The sequence below is a fragment of the Ictidomys tridecemlineatus genome, chromosome 6 (genome assembly GCF_052094955.1).
Source record: "Ictidomys tridecemlineatus isolate mIctTri1 chromosome 6, mIctTri1.hap1, whole genome shotgun sequence".
NCBI classification, from domain to species: domain Eukaryota; kingdom Metazoa; phylum Chordata; class Mammalia; order Rodentia; family Sciuridae; genus Ictidomys; species Ictidomys tridecemlineatus.
Window position 1 is genome coordinate 158846769 of NC_135482.1, and position 18413 is coordinate 158865181.

The 18413-nt window shown below is 40.6% G+C and overlaps 1 long non-coding RNA gene and 1 other non-coding gene across 2 annotated transcripts; one reads left to right on the top strand and one right to left on the bottom strand.

The window, feature by feature from the left end:
* Positions 1–2740: 2740 nt before the first annotated feature.
* Trnaa-agc (transfer RNA alanine (anticodon AGC)) lies at positions 2741–2815 on the bottom strand. The gene has a single exon. It is a non-coding gene; the product is annotated as a tRNA-Ala (tRNA).
* A 2708-nt stretch (positions 2816–5523) lies between these two features.
* Positions 5524–6374, top strand: LOC120888678 (uncharacterized). Its single transcript, XR_005732372.2, has 2 exons — positions 5524–5776; positions 6068–6374. It is a non-coding gene; the product is annotated as an uncharacterized LOC120888678 (long non-coding RNA).
* Positions 6375–18413: the final 12039 nt, after the last annotated feature.

The following is an 18413-nucleotide window of genomic DNA, read 5'->3' on the forward strand; positions in this document are numbered from 1 at the left end:
TTGTTCAAGCACACTCCTGGCAATGTCTTCTTTTGTGAATTCTTGAAAATTGTCTTTTCAAAGTAGCTTTTTAAAGAAATGGTCTTAGAAATTTCTCTTATTAAAAAGTTTTGGTTAAGGTGATTGTCAAGATTAAAAATGTAGAATTTTAATCACATGTTGTTGTCCTTTTAGATACTCTCTTGCTCCATTTTTTATTAGATACGTATAGATACGTATCTAATGGGTAGATGGTGAAATGGTTAGATAAATGTGATCAGTCTTCTAGACTAAAACTCCCTTGAGAGCAAGAACTACAGTCTTAAAGTCTTTGGAAACTTCAGAGTGTCTGTGTATGCCTGCTGCATACTTGCTGTGTGCCCCATGAGTGCCTTTTGGTTGGCGAGGATTTGTGTTGTCTGGCACCAGAGTGATCCCACCTTACTACAGGAGCTAATGGCAGTGGCTTCAGAGGAGGATCTGAGTGAGCTAAGTTGCACCTCTTTGCTGGGAAGTCTGCTCCTGGGAAACTTTGAAACCAACAAGATTTTCTTTATACTGCTCTCAGTGTCAAAATGTTCTTGAAAACACCATAAAAACACAGACACTACAGCCATAAGGGTCGTAGAAGCAGCTTAGAGAATGAGTATGTGGATATTTACACTCTTAGCTCCAATTTCATCCAAGAGAGTGGCAATTTCCTTTGTGACTTTTGGCAACTGTGTCATGCATGTTAATGAATCCGAGGATCAGAAAATACCTGCTGCTTGGTAGTTGTCCTGAGGCTCCCTGGGGTGCCAGGACAAGGTTCAACTAGGGCTACATTTCTCTTAGTTTTATTTTTAAGGACATTATTATTGTATTACATGTTTTAATTTCACAGAAGTTCGATCATCTAGTAAATAAACTAGAATATTAGACATTCAATGGATTGTAATTTTAGGGAACATTGCAATGATTATCTTCACCAAGAATGAGATAAGAACAAGTTAGCATAGAAAGGTTGTCTTTCTTTACCAGTTCTGTAACTTTGAACAAGCAATTCAGCCTCTCTGAGCCTCAGTTTCTTTATATGTAATAAGGAATAACAATAGTCACTTGCTTGCATTGGGAATGAAATATACTTAGTACAATATCTGACACGGGGTAAGAAATTCAATAAGTATTAGTCAGTCATTATTAGTAATAATTGATGACATTAATTTTCAGCCTATGAATATATTATGACTTGGAAACTTTCTGTACCAAGAATTGCAAACAATAACAACAAATCTTTGACAAAAAATTTGTCAAAAACAAATTGTGTTTGACCCAAACAGTATTTTCAAACACATATATTTGACTCCTCTGTTTAGGCCTGGTATTTATTCTTTATTTAGCAACTAGTCTCTATGGTTACTTCCTGCTGTCATTCATTTGCTTTACTTGCCTGATCCATAAAGTCACTTGAGTTTGTGACTACTGATCTAAACTTCTGATTTTATGTCTTAAAAATTCAAAAGATGAGAAAGGAAGACAACAGAAAAAAAAATGGCCAACTTTCTGTGGTTGACATTAAGAAAGGGAATGGGAGAAAATGATAAAAATCTGCTTCACTGATCCATGCCCAGGACTTAGAGAATTTCTGTGTGTTCTTCTTATTAGGCACTTAACCATAGATTGACTTTTATTATCTACTCACTCATGTTGACTTGTTTTATCTTTGTAAGAAACCTGCAATCTTATTGAGGACAGAAACCTATTACATAGTTGCTTAAAAGAAAAAAAAAATCACAGAATGCCTAGCTCAGATCCTTCCTGTATAATATTTCCATAATAACATTACTTACCAAGGTAGGTTTATATCTGTAATAAATGTGCCACTCAGGAGTCATGGGGTTATTAGGTCATGGGGCCTACATATGTGTGGGGGAAGGGATTATATGGGCAGTTTTGCTCCTTCCTCTCATTTTCATTATGAACCTAAATTGCTGTTTAGAATAAAAAGGCTAGAACTTGTTTTTTAAAAAATTGCTGCATAGCATATACTGAGCACTTGCTATATGCCAGCTGTTCTATCCTGAGTGCTTTGCTACATTTATTCCATTTAATCTTCACAATGATGAAGTAAGGCAAGTAATATTACTTGTCAAATGAGGAAATGGAAACTTACAGAGGTTATAAAACTTGCCCAAGGTCACAAAGGTAGCAGAGAGCAAAACCAAGACTGAAACTCTGGTACCCATAGACCATACTTCTCTACATTTGTAGATACTTTCTACCAAATAAATAAATCAAGAAGAAAATTTTATTAACTAAATGCTGAATAGTTGGACATAAGTGAAATCTTGAAGCTCACTTGCAATTTGTTACTTAACAATAACAACATGTTTACTATTGTGGATGTTGGAATTTGAGTTGTATCTAGTCTGCTGCAAATTTAGCATGTGACCCTAGGATAGATAAACAACACAATGTCATGGAAACAAACAATTACAGAACACTATAGTAGGGTTTTAACTACCATTTGAAAAAAATGCTATGGAAACACAAGATAAATTTGTTGTGAAATAATTCACCACATACAGTCAACATTTCTATAATTCCTGCCAAGTGCCGAGCATCGTGCTAAGCAAATAAGAGGTATTCAACTCACAACCACCTTATGAAGTAGTCTTCATTATCCATATTTACAAAAAATAAACTGAGCCATGAAATTTCCTTGTGTTCTTTTTTACTATCAGAAAACAAAGCTTCAGAACTGCCTCTATTTGTGTGTATGTGAGTGAGATGCTGGGGATTGAGCCCAGGGCCTTCTGCATGCTAGGCAAGTACTCTACCACTGAGCCACATCCCCGACTGTACACCTGCCTCTTTAAGGGACCTCCAGCCAATTGTAGGAACCAGTAGGGTTCTTGGTTGTCATTGTCTGACTTGGTTCTCACATTTATTTATTTTTTTCTCAGCTGGGGTTTATAATTCCTATTGTTCTTTATGCACACACCAGTTCTTAAACTTGCTGATCTTGTTTAACATTTTCCTTGTGTTCACCTTATTGCCTTATATCTAATGTAAGTTTCTTGCAAGCATGGTCCTTAGAGTCTCTATTTTTTTTTCTACATCTCTATCACATCAAACATGAGAGTTTTGTCAGTTATTTGGTTGTTTGATTTGTCATTCCCATGATGAAGATTCTAGATCAAAACCAAACCATGATTTTTAACATTACAGCATATATATTCTCCTTAAGTCAATTATACATAACCATATATAACTATATATACAACTGTATATAACTATATATACAACTGGCAAAATGCAGGAGGGGCCTGTGACTATTGTTTATCAAAGGGCTATTGCTGATGGAGGGTATTTTGGCAACATGGAACCAAAACCTTAAATACAAGCTTGCCTTTGGGCCCAACAGTTTCATTTTCAGGAATCTACTCTAAAGAAATAATTGCAGTTGTGTATAGAGATTTACATATCTTTAATAGCAAAAAGAAAAAAAGGACGATGGACGATGAAGATGCTGTCAACTAATTATGATACATCCATGCAAAGGAAGGCTATGTTAACAACTTAGAAAAATATGTAGAAAAATATGTAATGACATGGAAAAATATTCTCCATCTATTTTAATCTTTTTATAACAATGTTTCAAACATATACAAAGTAGTGAGACTAGTATAACCCATCCACGATTACCTACTCATGACCAATCTTATTTCATCTGTTATCAGATTTATTTCCCTACTCCTCCCTTCCTCATCCAACTGAAGAAAATCCCAGCACTCTCATCATAGCATTCATAAATATTTCAGCATATATCTCCAGGTAATAAAGATCTATTAAAATACAAAACCACAACACCATTAACACACCCCTGAAATTGCCAAAAATGTCTGAAGATCTCTATCTAGACAGTATTTAAATGTCTTTGATGGTCTCATAATGTCTTGTCTTTTTTTATTATTATTCTAGTTAAGATCTTAGTCCATTTTATGTTGCTGTTATGGTTTGATATGAGGGGTCCCTGTAAATCTCCTGTGTTAATGCAGGAATGTTCAGAGGTGAGCTGATTGGATTATGAGAGCTATAGCCCAGTTGGTTGATCCTAGTGTGAATGGACTAACTGGATGATTAAGCTCATTGTCTTAAGGGGCTGAATTGTGACCCCCTGAAATCCATACATGGAAGTCCCAACCTTCCCAGGACCTCAGAATTTGACTGTATTTGGAGACTGGGCCTTTAAAGAGGTCATCAGTTAAAACAAGGCCGTCTGCGTCGGCCTATCCAGCAGGACCGGTGACAGGCTCAGACCAAAGGCCATGTGAAGACACAAAGACGGCCATCTGCTAGCCAATGAGAGGCCACAGAAGAAACCATCTCTGCCAACACCTTGCTCATGGACATCCAGCCTCCAAATTGAGAGAAAATAAACTGTTGTTTAGCCACCCAGCCTGTGGTCCATTGTCACGGCCGCCCTTCCAAACTAATACATAGGTGGTATTGTGCTCTTTCATTGGAAGCCACATCATCCATTCTCGAGTATAATATTCTTGAGTGGGGTAAAACATTACAAATAGCAATTTATATATATACATATATATCTCAACCATCTTGAACCACAGTATGTAGCCGGCACTGTTCTAAACACACAACACACACTATATTACTTCATCCTTACACCAGCCTCACAGGTAGGTAATATTGTCATTTGTAGGTAATAAGACTAATTCAGAGATTTAGGCCACAACCCCAGGACCCACACACAGCTAGCGAGGGGCAGAGCCGAGATTCAGAGCCAGCTAATTGGGCAGCAAGCCTAGAACATTTCCATATTGTGAATACAACAATCATGGAGTTCTTAGGAACCAGCCCAAACTGGATAAGAAAGCAGATAAGGGAGGGAGAACTCTCCCAGGGAGGAAACCAGGCACATTTCTCTACAGACTAAGTGAGGTCCCAGTTCTGGTCCTCATGCTTCACTCTTCAGTCCCTAGCAGCTATCTGGTGGTGACAGGTTCCTCTCAGGTCCCCAGGGACGCACCACGGCATTATCTTTCACTGACCTGCCTCTTCCCTCCTCCCTTGCACTCACTAATAACCCTACACTTCGTGTTCACGTTCATGGCTGTTTCCTTCTGTTTTCATTTACTTTGGATCAGGTTTCTTTTTGATTCAGGATTAAGAAGCAGTGAAAAAGGTTAAAAGTACAGGCTTTGGAATAAACCGACCTGGACTGGAGTCCCTGTTCACTGGGTGACTTTTGGGTGGGGACCATATTTTCTCTGGGCCTTGGTTTCCTCATCTTTACAATGGAGTTAATTATAGCACCTACCTCACAGGCTGGCTGTAAATGAACTAATGCATATAAAATACATCTCGCGGGGTCTAGAATTTAATAAGGCAGCTTTGGAATGTTAGCCCTGAAAGATAAAAGGATGATAGAGAGAAGTGATGCGTGACCGCATGTCCCAGTATTCCCAGTGTATGCCGAGAATGAAATTCATCATGGAAAAAGCAGGTCAAATGACTGCAGCTGACTTGGTCACCAGCAGAACTTGAACGCCAAGTTCCAGGCACTCATGCTTTCCCCACACTGGCCCCAGATCACATTTACTGCTTTTTCCAGTGACTTTTTAAGCTATCTTATCACTCAATCAGCTCCGGACAAATGGCATTGACTTTGGAAATTATTCTTTGAGTACAGTTAACTAAATAACAGTGGATCTATGAAAGAAAGCCTAAGGCAAGTTTCTTCCTGAAATCTCTGGCCACTAGCTCTGAACAGCGATGGGAAATTTCAGCTCTGGTAAGCACGTTAAACTGGATCTTATTAAGTCAGTCTATGTCGGGACTATCTCCCCCTCTTCCCCATTGAGAAAGATGCATTGTATTTGGGTCAAGCCAGCTGCGTGGTTGTGACCTTTGTTGCTGGCAACCACTGTGATGCAGCCAGAGATGATCTAACATCTTGTCTCCATTACTGTGGCCCAGACCACACCAGGGCTGCCAGCTGGGTCCTGCCCTGCTTGCTCTCCAGCTTGTTGGCCTGGTCATATTGGAGCAATGTCAACCTGCTTTTGTCTTCTGTCTTCTTTAGGGTGGGCTTCAGAACTGGAGAAGAAGTCATGACACTGACCGAGTGATTTAACACTCCGACAAGGGACGCTGTGCCATGTGCACCTCGGCCCTGGAATGCCTGGGGTTTGGGACTGTGGGGCAGCCTCCAGATGGCCTTCCTGTGGGTGTGCACACTCTCAGTGTGACCTTCTGGGTTTTCAAGGCCTCCACTCTGCTGGGGTAGGGTGGGCAGTGGAGGCCAGTGCAGAGAGAGCTATAGTTTCCTTTTTTATTTTCTCTGCCTTTTCTTTGGAGACCATTCTGAAATTAAATGTTAAAATAACCAATTCCAGAAAAGAGAATTATGTCGTCTTATCTGATGCCCCTCAAATGCCATCACATCCAAGCATGACTGCTGATCTTTGCTGTTCATAGCTTGGGGTGTTCAAATAAGATTTAGGAGGGCACTAGGAGGTTTTCCTCCATGGGTCTCCCCCGCCACCCCGCCTTTATTTGTTCCTGTGCCATCAAAGAATAACTTCCAAAGTCAATGCCATTTGTCCAGAGCTGATTGAGAAAAGAGAGCAATTCATGTATATTTTTGGTTGGTAGCTTTGAAGGTTGCCTTCCAAGTGAAATGTTAACAAAAGAGTAGCTGGCAGCCCCAACAAAACAGTTATTTTATCCTATTAAAATAGTTTGCAAGAAACTTATGTTAGGTTATGTGTTATATTTCACCAGAAATGTCCTACACAGCTTTTTTTTTTTGATGAAGTGATGAACAGAGCATTGAAGGTTGACATTTGATTTATTTCTGTCAACGGCGATATTTTCGATGTACAGTCTTCTGTCCAAGAATCCCAAGTACATAGTGTTGGCTGCTCATCAAAATAAAATAAATCCCTAATCTCCCTCATTTGGAAGCTAAGCAAAGAAAGTAAAACAAATAAGTAAAGAAAGAGAGAAAGAAAAGAAAATGTTCTTGTTAATTCAGTGAAACCTAGAGTGAAGAAACTTAAAATAATAAAAATAAATAAATAAAATAAAAAATAAATAAATAAAATAAAAATAAATGTAGCTCCCAACTGTTAGCCCTCAGTATGAAAAGTCAGGCTATCTATCTATCTATCTTTCTTTCTTTTTAAATAAATTTAAAAAGTGATGAACAGAGCATTGAAGGTTGACATTTTCTGGAAGTATGGACTGTAATCTAAGTTTTACCCTTTTTTATTCAATAATGCCAATGTTTGTGATTAGTCCTTTAATTAAGATTTCACTTTTTTTCAATAAACAGATTCGTATATTGCACCTGCTATGGTTTGAATGCTTTTGCCTCTTCCAAAATTCATGTTGAAACTTCATCCCCCTGGATTGGGAAAATCCAGGCTTTTGGAAAATCTTGAATGGAATGAAGAGTCCTTACAAAAGGGTTTCCTGAAGGAGGGAGTTCACCCCTGTTTGCCCTTCCACCTCTGCCCTATGAGGACCCACGTTCCTCTTCTCCAAAGAGCACAGCAGTCAAGATGCCATTCTAGAAACAGGCAAAAGACCCTCACCAGACAAGGAACCTTCTGGTACCCTGACCTTGAAAGCTTTTCAGACTCTGTAACCATGAGTAATAAATTTCTATTTTTATATATTAACCAGTAATAGCACAAGGAGACTAAGATAGTACCTAACTGTACTCATAGACCAAGAGTTCCTCTGTTGTCCTTGGTTAAATCTCTGGTGTTGTTTGAACACTCTTCATACAGGAAAGGAGAAGGGACGCAATAGATATTGTGCCTCAGTATATAGTCCACCTGGTACTTATAAGTATAACTTCAGGAAATCTTCACTACCATGTATAAGCAGAGAACTTTTATTTCTTATTAGATATGAAAAGATTCAGAAAAATAAAATAATACCTTACCCAAGATAATATAACCAGTAAGATGGTAGGAATTGGATTTTGACTCCAAGATTCTTTGGTTTCAAAGTTCATGCTTATCTTTAAAAAATTATATTGTAGCCCACACTCCTTACTTTCATATTCTCTCAGAGATGAGAACACTTGAACACAATAAACTCTTTTATCTGAAGTTCAAGTAAATATTTGGCCCCCTGATGAATTCATCTTTTCCATAGAGGATCCAAAAACAAGTTCAAACCCTTGCAGAAAATAAGTTTGAATTCTTTGCCACATGCTGGGTAGGGGCTAGGTCCTGATAACTATCTAGATTCTTACTTAGAACAAACTAGACTCAGGGCAAACAAGCCATAGCAAATGGTAGTGTTTGGTTTAGAAATTTTTATTTCTCCTTCAGTATTATAAATGATACCTTTTCCAAATATTTTTTAAATTGACACATGAAAATTATACTTTTGGGGGGGGTACCATTTGATGTTTCAGTACATGTATACACTGTACAATGATCAAATCAGAGTAAATATATTTCCTCAAACATGTATCCTTTATGGCAAAAACATAAAGACAGAGCAAGATGGCAGCTAAAATTCTTCAGTTATTGTGTGCCCCTAGACATACCAATTTGAACAGCTATTCACACACACACACACACACACACACACACACACACACACACATAGATCAAGCTACTTTCATAGGAGCTAAGGAAGTCAGGTGTTGGCCACAGAGCTTGATTTTAGGATAATAGTAAGAAAAGTTACATTGAAGAAAACAAGAAAGGTATTATGGACTGAATGTTTATTTCTTTCCAACATTCATACCCCATAAATGAGGTTAGTGCCCCAGTAAAAGAGATCCTAGAGAACTCTCTGGTTCTTCCTTCCACCATGTGAAGATATGACAAGTTGACAATCTGCAACCCAGAAAAGAGGTCCCTCACCAGAAACCAACCATGCTCACACCCTAATCTTGGACTTTCAGCCTCCAGAACTATGAGAAATAAATTTCTACTACTTGTAAGTTCCTCATCTATAGAACTTTTCTAAGACAGAACTGATTAAGATGGAAGGCAATCTACTCAGTTTACAGACATAAATGATATCCTCATCTAAAAATACCCTCACAGAAATACCCAAAAGAATATTTGATCAAATATGTGGGCACTCTGGGGCCCAGGCAAGTGAATGTGTAAAAGCAACCATTACAGGTGACAATCCAAGGCCTGGGAGCTCCATTTCTACCCATGTTCCATGAAGGTGATTCAAAGGACCTGAGATACTATCTTGTTTTTCTTTTCCTATATTGCTCAGAGTATCTAACTGAAAGCAACAGAAACCAAACCTGGTTTGTTCATGCATCTGTTGGAAGGATATCTGCTCACTAACAAGGATGTGAGGATGTCAAAACAGAACAAAAATAACGAAGAGTCTGGGCAGTAGAAGTAGCTTGCAGAACTCAATCACCAATGACTTAGGATCTCCACCATTGGACACTGAAGCCACACCACTGTCAATGTTAAACCAGTGCCACTGCTGTGAATCAAATCTCATAACTGTTCTCTCTTTGCACCATTCTTTCAAGGGTCAAAGTCCCTGGTGAGTGTTATTTGCCTAAATAGGTCAGGTGCCTTCATCCTAACCTCAGAAGAATGGGAGAGAAAATATAGTCTTTCTGTGATGGATTCTTTAGTGGGAGTTAGGACCCTGACTTCCACCTGTACCACCACAGTGGAAGATTCCTTACACCTAGAAAGTGGATTCAGATGCTGGAAGACCAAACAGTAACGATTGTGCACTGCAGTTCTACTAGAACTGATCTGCTGTTCAAATGACCGATCGGTACTTAGAATAAACTGGACTCAGGGAAAACAAGCTAATTGGTAAAGTTGGCATAGGGAATTCTAATTGGAAGCAACATCTGAGAAAGGGTAGTTTGCTTGCTTTTAGGAGGACTTAAGGTTTGAATCCCAAGCAGAAATTTAGGAAAGAGTCCCTTAATCAATTAGCCTCCTGAAAAGTACTTATTGGGCATTGGTTATGCTTCTAGGATGGTTGGTAGGTACCAAAGAACAATCCTTGCAAAATAAGTAGACCTTCAGCTTTCACCCTTTCCGCCTGCAGACTGTTTGCATTTAACAGGAGAGAGAAAGGAGGATCCTCGCAGAAGCTGGCCCTGTCTGGAGTGTGTTTCCTATTATTTGTTGGGTTTTCTGGGCTTGCTTTCTCCTTAGGTCCATAGGTCCCAGTCCCTGGAGCAAACTTGCACATAGAAGCTGATTGGATTGAGCCAGTAACCATACTCAGGGACGTTTCTCTGTAGGAAAGAGTCCTCGCCTGTAGAGAAACCAGATTCCCTCAAAAATCTAAAGAAAGCTATAGCCCCTGCCCCTGAAAATTCATGTCTTCTATCAAAAGATAAATTTTGACAAATTTAGTTAAATGATCTAATTGACTTTTACTTGCAACTTATAGATCAGGCAGCCTCTCTTGTGAAAATAGGCATGCAGGAAGAGCTAGCTGGGTTTTGTGAGGTAGCCTGAGCAGAAACAAGGAAACCACACCATGCGAAAGTGGACTGGTGAGCATCAGGTCACTTCCATTGTTTTCCTTGGAAGGGTTAAAGCCCAGAGAACTTCCTTATCGCACCAGCTAAAACTGACCAGCTTTGGAATTTAGCTGTTATCTCTCTCCTGATTCTGCAGAAGATCACAGAAACAACTTAGTTTTGGTTTGGTGAATTGGAACTTCAGACTGAGTGACTCCATCTCGGTTTAGTCTGTTGGGGCCTAGATTCTATTTAACACAAGTACCAATGATTTGTAAAAACCACTTGAGAAACAGTATAAGCTCCTTGAAGCTCAAAGGAATAAGAAACTCGGGTTAAGAGTCTGTGTTCTAAGAAAATAGAAAACATCCTCCATGAATATTTCTTTCTTTACATTTAAGATCAGAGCATGAAATGCAAAGGAAAGGCCATCTTTCTCTAAGGGACCTCTGGGTTCAACGGCCTTGTATCAGACAACTTGAAAGTGAATTCAGATTCTGGGAAGCCAAAAAGTAGCAATTGTGCACTGCAGTTCTATGAGAACTGATCCGCTGTTCAAATGATGGGTCAGTGCTCAGAATGAAGTGGACTCAAGGCAAACAAGGCAACCGGTACACTTCCAATCATCTTCAGGGGCCCCAAGGTTCTGGCTGAACCTGATACCAAGTCCCCCTGAGGACCAAAAGGATCAATATCTCAGCACTCATAGTTCGCATCTAGTTGGAAAGTCTGGCATAGATCTCTTTTCTGTAACACTAAATGGGTATTTAAATGATCTGGCAATTAAAAGAGGCAGTCTTTCAAGGTGACCCGGGATAGACTTTGGAGCAAATGAGTCCTGAATTCTACTTCAGTGATGAGGAAAATCCTGGGTACAACTTACTTAGTCTTTTTAAGCCGATTTTGTAGCCATAACAGAGAAGAGTGAGGGCTGGGGTGGTGGCTCAGTGGTTAGAGCACTTGCTTACAGTGGTAGAGCATAGTGCTCTACTACTGATCCACAACCCGGCCCATGTGTGAGGCACTATGTTCAATTCTCAGCACCACATATAAATAAATAAATTAAATTAAAGTCTATCAACAACCAAAATTTTTTTTAATTAAAAATAAAAATTTTTTTAAAAATAGTGACTACTTCCCTGGAGTGATTTGGAGTCTTAATTTGATAATATGGAGCAAGTAGACAGTGTCTTACATCTAACATCACTAATAAAAGTTTTGCAAAATTATCATTATTATACATACTTATTAAGTATTCCAACATAAGAACCATTAATAAGCTATTTGCAAGAAAATAAATATGTAACATTGTTGAACATTATCTTGGGTTGGGCACTAGACTAAGAACTTTTCCATAACTCACCTCATTTGAATTTTCCAACAACCCCATAAGGGGTTGTTAAAATATTTGATTTATGTTTAAGTACTGTTAAAATATTTAATTTAAAAATGAGGACACTTCCACCTGATTTACATATCTAGAGTAACATAACACTCATCCTACCCACAGGCACCCTGTTTGCCTAACATAACATTTGACCTAGCCACCACCCCTCATCTTCCTGTTACAAGCTGTGCCCAGAATGCAATTCAAGGCCAAGAGGACCCAGACCAGGGAAGTTGTTTAACATGGTCATATGAACTTCACCTTTATGTACATATATAATGCACTAATTTTAAAAAACTGTAAATAAATAAATAAAGACTGGTAGAATGAAGGAAATGAACAGGAGGAGAGAGGAGGGGAGGGAAAAGGGAAGTACTTGGTAGGGAATTGGAGCAAATTCAATTCCATGCTTGTCTATCACAATGAACCCCCAAATTATATATAACTATAATGCACCAATAAAAAGATTTTTTTTTAAACTTGCACATAGAAGCCAAAGATGACATCATGTTTACAGTGTTTACCTTATAGAACTCATTTCTTAAAATTATTTAAAGAATGGAAATTGGATTGTACACATCTCTATTATTGCCTCATCTCTGAATAATAGTCTCTGATTTAAAGTACTTTTATTTACTTTTTAAAAAATTAATATTCATCTATAAATGTGATTTGAATTGTATAAAATATGTGCTTTGAATAAATGTTAAAGAAATTTGGGTTTTAAAATAAAGTCACATGAAGAAGCACGTGGTTTCTACATCTCTAATGGTAGGAAGACTGCTGTCTCTTATTATATATAGGTTTAAGTGGATTTCCACAAAAGATGTGGAAGCCCTAACCCCCTGTGAATGTGACCTTATTTAGAATGGGATCTTTGCAAATGAACAAGTTATAATGGAGTTATTGGGGTGAACCCCTAATGCAATATCACCAGTATTTACATTAAAAAAAGAAATCTTTTTATAGATTTATTTTACTCATTTATTTTACGTGGTGCTGAGGTTTGAACCCAGGGCCTCACAGGTGCTAGGCAAGTGCTCTACCACTGAGCCACAACCCAGCTCATTGTAAGGGTCTGGCGGAGCATCGGAGGAAGAGACCACACAAGAGACTGACTTCATGCGATTGGCATAGGGGATTTATTAATTCAGCGCACTGAGGTTCTAGGCTCACTCAGGAAGATAGAGCAGCCCAGAGCCCAGAGCAGAGGTCAAGCCGAGCTTAAGTACACTTTTTGGAGAGGGCGGGGGGCTTTGCATACATCAGAACAAATCATCATGAGGTGAGGGAAAATTGAACAACAACTCTGAGACATGATTAGTACATTCATTGGCGGGAACAGTCTGGGCAGAGGTGATTGGTCACTCCTAAGCAGCGTACACATTCAAACTGATTGGTTTTGGGGCCTGGATGCCTATGTGCCGAGCTACTCAGAGCCCTTAGCTATTAAACAACCAGAGAATCAATGGAAATATTTACTGGGCAGTTCCAGTATTGTCTGAACAGCTACAGGGATTACAGGTTCTGGGGGTAGCAGAGGAATTTTAACAATACCTAGTCTTTTGCTTTTTAGCTCAGGTCTTGCAATTTAGAAACTTTACAATGCCCAGTCTTTTACACTTTAACTCAGGCTTTGCAGCTTAGAATCAGCTTAGAAATTTTACCTTTACATCATAAAAAACATGAGAGTTGGGTATGCATGGGAGAAGACCTTGTGAGGAAGACACAGGGAAAATGTCCTCTACCAACATTGTAACTGTAGGATTCTAGGCTCCAGAACATAGAGGCAATACATTTATGTTTATAAGCCACCAAGTTTGTGATAGTTTGTTCCAGAAGCCCCAGAAGACCCCACAACCCCTAGTCATCTTTCCAAACCAGGGGCTTCTCCGTATTGCTATTGTTCTCACTTGGGAGGCCCTGTGCCCCTGGTTTGGGGGCAGGAGAAAGAATGGTTTTCCGGGCACCAGATTGTCTTAGCTGTTGGACATTCCTCATCCCATTTTAGTCCTCAGACTGTGCAAGGAGGCTGTCATTACCCTTTCCATTTCAAAGATAAGCAAATGGAGACAGAAATATTAAATAAATGCCCAGATATTAATAAATGCCCAAGTGAAGTGATGGAAGTGGGATTCAGAGCCATGTATATCTCCAAAGTTACTTCTGTTTCCACTGTCTCATTTCAATCTCTTTCCCTTCAATAGCAGAGAACTCAGCCTTTCAAACTTTCCCACCTTCTTTATGCTTCCCAAGGAGACCCTTACAGCTACAAAAAGAAACCCAGAAGCTGGAATTCTCTCGCTAACCCTTCCTGATTCCTAGACTTGCAGGCTTCCCTGTCCTACAGATATATTGAGGGAAATCTCAGCCAATTCCGTTGATTTGTAGAGAATGTCAGTAAGAAATTGAAAAAAGAAATATTTGCAGGATGTCCTGCAAGTTGCAATTTCATTACTTTCAAGTGTACATGAAATGCAAAGCAGGCCAACAAAATGCTCTTTGGGGGTGATGCCTTGGGGGATCTGCTTTAATGAATAAGTAAGTAAACTTTTGAAATTAGCTTCCCATTGTTTATGGTAAATCCCCATTGGAGCTTGAAAGCAGTTGCTTTCTTATTCATGAAAAGAATTTCCCTCTATTGTCTCCCTGACCCTGCTGGGGGGTGGGGGTGGGGGGGTGGTTACTGAGAACTTCAGTTCAGGGAAAGTTGATGCAGGACCCACCAGTCAGAGCCAAGATCAAAGTCAAGGTTATCAGGCCCTTCCCCTGGAGGGTCCCAGGTGGCAGAGGGTCAGATGGACACAGCAGCTTTGGATCTCTAGAGTCTTAATCATAGGCCCTCTGTTATGGTTTAGATGTGGGGTGTCACCCAAAAGCCCACTGTGAGGCAATGCAGGAAGAGAAATGATTGGGTTCCAGCCTTAACCCAATCAGTGAATTAATCCCTGATGGGATTAACTGAGTGGTGGCTGGAGGCAGGGGGGTGTGGCTGGAGGAAATGGTTCATTGGGGGCGTGGCTATGGGGTTATGTATTTTGTATCTGGAGAGTGGAGTCTCTTTCTGCTTCCTGACCATCAAGTGAGCTGGTTCCCTCTGCCACACTCTCTGCCATGATGTCCTGCCTCCTCTGGAGCCCCGAGGAATGGTGCCTGTTGTCTATAGTTTGAGACCTCTGAAACCATGAGCCCCCAAATAAACTTTTCCCACACACAGTTGTTCCGGTCGGGTCTTTTATAGTCAAGGCAGCAAAAGAGCTGACTAAAACACCCTCCTTACTTTAATGAGAACTTAGCTCCTGACCTAGGAGAGACTTTTAAGACCCCAATATATCCTTGAGTAACTGTAGGCTTGGGCCTTGGTTCCCATGCTGAAGGCTATCGAAAATAAGCCCAAGGACTCATCTCCTATCTGCAACAGGTTCCCCACTCGCCTTGCCTGGTCATTTAAAGTCAAGGCCTCTGCCAAAGTGAAGGAACACAAAAGGAACTCCACTTGACTGGCACCTGACCCCCGCCCCCCAACCAGGGTCACCTGAGGCTAATATAATAAGCCCTAGTAAATTCCCTATTGACATTCCTGTCCCACCCTAATGGGATCCCAATACCAGGGTCCCCAGGAATTGGCCTCCTGTCCCACCCTAAATGAAGCCTATATAACCCAGACCCTTGGCCATTTTCTGCCCTCAAAATAAGCCACGCCAGAGTTCCACCAACTGACTCTGCTACATACTGAATAAAGAAAAGCCTGCTGATCAGTCATGTGGCCTCCTTTGTCCTAACAGATATATACTGTATACATCTCTTGACCCTGGAAAACTCAGTCTTGTTGATTTGTGCTGCAGTTTTTCTCCTTGCCCACAGCCCCCAGATCCACTCCATTGTCCATTCCCCAGTCTCCATTGTCTATTTTTCTCCACCCTGCTTCATGCCCCAGGTCTTAAAACTGTCTTTGGACTCTCTGACCTTCTAGCTTCCATTTGAGCTTATCAACATTTGGGGTATTTTTAAGGTCCTTACTTAGCATCCGGATGGCTTTCTGAGAAAGGCTCACCACTCCCTCATACCAACCCCACCCTTAGCCACCCACATTAGGACCTGCCTCAGCTCTAATCCCTGAAAAGTCCCAAACTCCAAGCCTGTATTGCCTCTCCGTCTATGGAGAGATGTGCCTTTATTTGTCCACTCTGACAAATAAACTCTCCTGTGTGTCTCTGCCTGGTTCTGTCTTTCGTTTCTCACTTGTCCATCTCCCAGTTCCTTGCTTTCCTTTCAGTGTTTATTATCACAGATTCTTCAAAGCTGGGCCAAGATTTGGAAATAACAGTATTCCTCCATCCAAGACTAGAGTTGCTAACTGAAAGGCCCATCCTGACAGCCACATTCTTTCTTTTTTTTTAATTAATGCAATATAATTATACTTAAAAGTATGCACAGAACATAATTTGGTCAATTTCATTCCTCAGCACCTCCCAGTTCCCACTCCTCTTCCTTCCTCCTGGTCCCCATCTTCTACTTTATGGGTCTCTCTTCTATTTTCATGCTATTGCTTTGTTTTCCTTTTTTCTCTTTAGCTTTCACATATGACAGAAAATATACAAGCCTTGACTTTCTAAGCCTCATTTATTTCACATTCTCCAGTTCCATTCATTCTCCTGACATAGATTCATTCTTCTTCTTTATAGCTGAGGAAAACGCCGTTAATGTATATATACATTTTCTTTATCCATTCATCTGTTATTGGACACCTAGGATGGTTCCATAGTTTGGCTATTGTGAATACTACTCTAGGCTTGGCCATGGTAAGCCTTTCCTGTTACTGAGGTCCTGGGTCTTTCCTATTTCCTACGATAGCTCTGCCTGTACTTTTGCAAATAGCCCCTCCATTAACTCTTGTGAGGTGGTCCATCTCTTTTCTGCTGAGATCCCATCTGACACACTGTTATATCTTTAATACTTAGCACTTTGGCCAATAGTAGGTGCTCAATAAATACTCATGGGAAACAAATGGGTTGACCCATGGAGAATAGACTTTGCTTTAGCATTAAAGTAATTGAGTTCTTCTCTCCTCTCTCTCTCTCTCTCTCTCTCTCTCTCTCTCTCTCTCTCTCTCTCTCTCTTCCTATCTCCCTTCTCTCCCTTCTTTTCTCAAAATATTGACTCTTCAGTGTTTGGTTTATGATCTTGTGCTTTCAAATTGTTTGTCCCCAGAAAATGAGGGGACAATGGCTTAGCCATAGTTACCCATTGCCTACTTAAAAAAAAAAAAAAAAAGCCACCTAGAATTTGAAACTTGGGATATCTGCAAACCAGATTTCTAAGCCATTATTTTAATTCTGATTAAAACAGTAGAAAATACGGCACAGGTGGTTGTTGAGATGGGGATGGCTGTGTATGGGAGTCAGGGACTGGTGAATCAGTAGTACACCCCAACTGGCACGAGTGGTCACAGCAGAGTATGTGATGGGCTTGTGAAGGGGCACTCTGGTGTGACACACAGTGCATCCGAGAGTTCCTCATTTATCAAGTATTTATGGCTGAATCTTAAGGGTCCCTCAAGGTCCGAGGGCTCTAAGGCTTGGTCCCCGGCCTGTGGCACTATTAGGAGGTTGGGGAGCCTTTAGCAAGTGGGGCCTAAAAGTTAGGAAGAAAGTGAGGTCACTGGCGGTGAGCCCTTGGAGAGGATATTGGGACACCAGGCCCCTCCTGTCTCTCTTTGTTTCCTGGCCACCATGATGTGAAGAACTCTTCTGCCCTGGGCTCCTATTTTTACATACTGTGCTGCTGCTGGCCCCAAGCAACAGGGCCAAGGGACCACAGGCTAAAACTGTGAACCACAGTGAAGCTCTCCTTCTTTTAAGTTGTCTATGTCAGGTATTTGTTACAGGGACAGAAAACTGACTGACACAGCAGGTTAACACGCTGACACACTGGGATGAAAGGCTGTCTCATTTTCTGGGCCCACAGTGAAAGAATAGAGGAGAGAGAGTCAGCTGCCCTGGGCCCTTCTTTAGGGAGGGCCACACATGCCCGATGGGGGCACCTGGACAATGGGAGCTGATGGTACATTAGCACCTATGAAGTTTGTTGTCAGGGATTGAACTAATCAGCAGGCAGGAGTACGCTCAGCTGGAGCTTCCGGCCCTTGAGGGATGGCTATTTGAGAGATAGCAGACCCCTGGCTCCATTATTGGCAGAAAATTTTATTTTCGTTTTTTTTAGTCCTAACCTTTTTTTTTTTTTTAATACCAATGCCTATGTAGATATTCTTGTGTTACAACAGAGTCATTTTATGTGGCTGACAATCCCCTTGGGTATTTTGGGGTTTTGTTCCATTTGATATGTGCATCTGTTGAACATCAGGAACATTCCAGACCTTCCTGACCCACATTCCTGGAGATAGAGGAGGGGAGGAGAGGCCTACTTTGGCCTGTGACATTTGTGACCGGGTCCATGTTGAGGACAGCAGTCAGCTGGGAGCTCTTCTGGCCCTGCGGCTGCTCACGGCTGCTCACGGCTGCTCACGAGCTGAGTGACCTTTGCCTC